This window comes from Pyxicephalus adspersus, chromosome 1 (genome assembly GCF_032062135.1).
Source record: "Pyxicephalus adspersus chromosome 1, UCB_Pads_2.0, whole genome shotgun sequence".
Lineage (NCBI taxonomy): Eukaryota > Metazoa > Chordata > Amphibia > Anura > Pyxicephalidae > Pyxicephalus > Pyxicephalus adspersus.
In genome coordinates, this window is record NC_092858.1 from 13,231,728 (window position 1) to 13,235,977 (window position 4,250).

At 39.5% G+C, this 4,250-nt stretch overlaps 1 pseudogene; it reads left to right on the plus strand.

Moving 5' to 3' along the window:
- Positions 1-952: 952 nt before the first annotated feature.
- Positions 953-2,095, plus strand: LOC140321857 (perilipin-2-like; annotated as a pseudogene).
- The last annotated feature ends 2,155 nt before the right edge of the window (positions 2,096-4,250 follow it).

Below are 4,250 nucleotides of genomic sequence, written 5' to 3' on the forward strand. Positions count from 1 at the left end.
GCTTCCTGGACAGAAAATATTCAAAGTTCAATCAAGTACATCATGCTGAACCCCAGTTCAAAACTCAAGGGGGAAAAGGATTGGCAGAAATACAAGAACATGGAATCTGATGGGTCTGAAGAAGAGAAAAAAAACTGTTACCAAGAAAACAAAGATGAGGATCAAGAGACAGAAAGTGCCTCCTTATCAGCTGATGTGAAAATTGCCAATTTTGTTTCAGATGCAGTTTTTGATAAATCAGGTGAAGACTTACAAAATTCTGTCAAAGTGGCTGAAGAAACTGCTCCCGCACCAACTAAAGAAAGAATCTATGTGGAAGATGTTAACTGGCATTGAAGCTGATGAAAGTCTTCCTGTGTTGGCTGGGGAAGAGTTTCCTCTGGTTGAAGCCCAAGCTAAAGGATGGGATCCTGTTTCAGCTGAGACAAAAGAATAGTCTGAAGCACAGGAAGAAGAAGCTGAGCCAAGGGTGGCTGAAGATGAAGAAAATGAAGGGACTGAAAAAAAGAGAAAGAGGAAGAAGTTGGCAATCTGCAACTGGGCTTGGCCTACCAGTACAGTAGCAAGCACGATAGTGCCATACCTCACTTCACACAGTGTACTGAAGTTATAGAGAAGAGAGTAGCTCTACTTTCAAATTAATCCACTGAGTAAATTCAGAAGGAAAATATTGAAGATTACAAAGAAACCCATGAAATGGTCTCCGTTTCCAAAAAGGTGCAGGAAGAGTTTAGTGAATTAAGTGAAGTAAAGAGGGGATGGAACTGTCCCTGTTGTGCCTGATGAACAGGATGCTCAGGACCATGTTGAGGAAGGTGTTACTACATCAGTGGAAGTGAAGGCTAAAAAAGTGCTTGGAAACATGAAGCCTCCAAAACCAACAAAAATGAAAAAAAAACGTGTAAAGCTGTGCAGCTATACTTGTCCCAGATGCTTAAATCTTGATCGTCACATGCAGAGGCACATAAGAACTGGTTCTGGGGAAAAGCAATATGAATGCTACGTTTGTCATGTTTGGTTTACGCAGGGTGGAACCAGGAAAATGCACATACTGCAGAAGCCTTCTGAGAATGTAGCCAAAGTTCACTGTCCCCATTGTGATACAGTCTTCGATGACCGTTATGGCCTTATTCAACATCAGAAGTCTCACAACAATAAAAAGCGATTTAAATGTGATTGGGGTGGGGCAGAGAAAATTGTGAAAACCATCACCATAGTGGCTGTTAATGGTGTCATGCCAATTATACTGAAACTGGAACCTCAGCTTGCTGTAGGCAGCAACATTGCTGGCATTGGACTGGATAAGATTGAAGAGAGGCGGTCCATTTTGTATCAGCCAAATGACAAGATTGTAACTAATGCCTAAGAAGGTGCTAAAGATGCAGTGATTCAAAATATAACTGGAGTGGTTGATAAGACCAAAGAAGCAGTGTATGACAGTGTGGGGATGACCAAGTCTGTTATAAATGGAAGCATCAACACTGTGCTTGGGTGCGGTGCGCAAAATGAGCAGCGGTGTTGATACTGCTCTTACAAAGTCTGAAACTCTTCTTGAACAATACCTACCACCAACTGATGAGGAACTAGAAAGGAGGCTGCAAAAACAGAGGGGTTTGGGATTTGGAATGACAAGGGAAGCTACTATGTTCACTTGGGATCTCTCTCTACCAAGGCACGTGGTTACCATCAAGCACTGGCAAGATTCAGGGATGCTAAGTGGAGAAGTCAAGAGGCCATTGCTCAGCCACAGTCTACAGGTGACCTGATTGAATATGCCAGGAAGAACATAAATGATGCCAATCAGAAGTGACATGATCCACAGGAGAGGCTCCACAACAAAAAGGGAGAAACCTGGATGAAAGCAGAAAGTGCGGTCCAAGCAAAAAGGTTCAACCAAGTAGTAAAGATAAAGCAAGAACTGGGTGAAGAGTTAACAAAGGAGGAAATTGACGTTCTGAATGATACCTGCACTAAGCTGAAAGAGCAGAAGAGGTTACTAACAAAGGAGAAGGAAAAACTGCTGGAGCTTAAGGGTGATGTTCAGGAGTACAGTGAGGATCTGGAAGAAACTGACTTAAAGAAAGAGACAAGTTAGTCCAGACCACCGGGTCTCTAAAAAGAACATTTTGTTTGTTTGTTTGTTTTGAAGTGTTTTGAGCTAGGGGAAGACACAGGTCTTCAATGTCAGCCTACGGCCACATAAGTTTAAATGTTCCCGATCTCAGGTCCATACCTACTTGGCAGGCTGGTCCTAACCCTAAGGTTGAAACAAGACGGAGGGGGGGGGGGGGGGGTATGTAACAGCTGGTCAAGGAAATCACAGGGTTTCGTCCAGACTGACAGGTTTATTTGCCCCAGTTACAGGTTAGTAATACGCAGAGTATTTTTCTGTTTAGTCAGACAGTTTTCCTTTTGACCTGAAGGTGGGGTTGAAGTACCAGGCTGGATAACAATGAGCTTGTTGGCCAGGTGGGGGAGCTAAAGAGGCCTGGGTATGATCAGGTGTAACAGTCTGTCTATCTTGAATAACCTTTAGATCCGTTCATTCAGACAACTTAAGAAAGTTTGCAAAGATAACCTTTCACTTTTTCTCCTGCTGTTCTCCAAGAGCCATTCTGACTTTTTTTCCTTTTTTTCCTCAAAGTCCCTGGCTGATGGCTGTAAAGCAATTTGCGATGTTTTAAACACAGTATTCTCTGCTTGTGGTAATATATCAGAAAAAAAGCATCCTTTTACATGTTATTCCTAGCTGACCCCATCATACAGTTATTTCACTTTTTCATATTATCATACTTTTTCCTATGTAAAAGAAATAACAGGAAATGCTATTGAAAACTGAACATAACATCCAAAAAGCAGGTATTTAAATACTGTAATTATTAAAGAAAAAACAGGAACTTCTTAAAATTAGGACAAAGACGGTTCTTAGAAATCCGCTACATTTGGCAGTTATTGGCCTGCAGGGATAGTGAACAAAGAACTAGTATATCCAAAGACTTTCTTTATATATTAATAAACGTGAAGGCAGCTTTGCTCTTCCCCTTGCCACCAGGATATTTCATTGTTTGACACAGTCACATCCTGAAAAGTCCTATAACTGACAATTGATGATTTTATGACTTTTGGCTGTTAAACAGTGTGCACTTATTGTTTATTCATCACACACAAGTATACAAATACATAATTTATGCCTGTAAAAACTACAATATGTAATTACTTTTTTACTTTTATTTACTTACTGTATCGACTTATTATTATTATATTATACATATAGGCAGCTACTACTCTTATCTGATATCCCCCCCCCCCCCCACTACATCAGGCCCACCAGCTCACATAGAAATCATTAAATCATGGATCATGTAAGTCTAATAACTATGATTTCGTGTATCCCTGCATTTGATTTAGATGTACCTTATATGTTTCACGATGTATCAGTTTTGAATTTGGCTCAATAATGTAACAAGTTCCTTGATTGGGAACTTTTAATAATATATTACTATATAATTCTCTCAGTATTATATATTATTACGAGGTACATTTTATTATTTTTCTTTGCATTTGAAATTAGGATATATATATATATATATATATGCCTATATCCCATATATGGATGGTTACTGATTTGTGTTTACAAATATTTAGACTCTTTCTAGTATATGACAATGTTCTTGAAGATGCCTTCATCTGGCGAAATGCATCGGGTAACACAGTCACACATATGCTATTTACCAAAATCCTTTTTGCTGATATTGCTTTGATGGGACTTCTGCTCACCACTATTAAGTGCATTATGTCTAGTGCCAGCTTGATGGCCAAGGATTTACTGATCTCTGTTATCTTACGAGATCCATGCTATGTTTGATATGTGCTGTGTTCTGAGATAATATCAATGACACAATACTTTTACCTAAGAAAACCCCTCTGTTTGCCTCTCTTCTTTTACTTGATTGTTTGAGAATGGCAACACTGGATAGGGGTAACAATATATTCTACCTGTACTCCACTATTATAATATTTTGTTTTCTTGATTTTTAATGGTTTCATTATACAGATAAGAGTCCTAAAAGATCATTCTAGTAGTGGTTAGTCATATTCCATTGGACTTGTTTTAGTAAAGTTAAGGACATTGGACAGCCTTCTGAGCTGCTTCATCAACCTGCCGCTCTCTCCGCTCCTCCAATGACCTACTAATGACTTCCTCACTCATAACCTCATCACACGCACGGTTACAAGACTTCTCTAAAGCT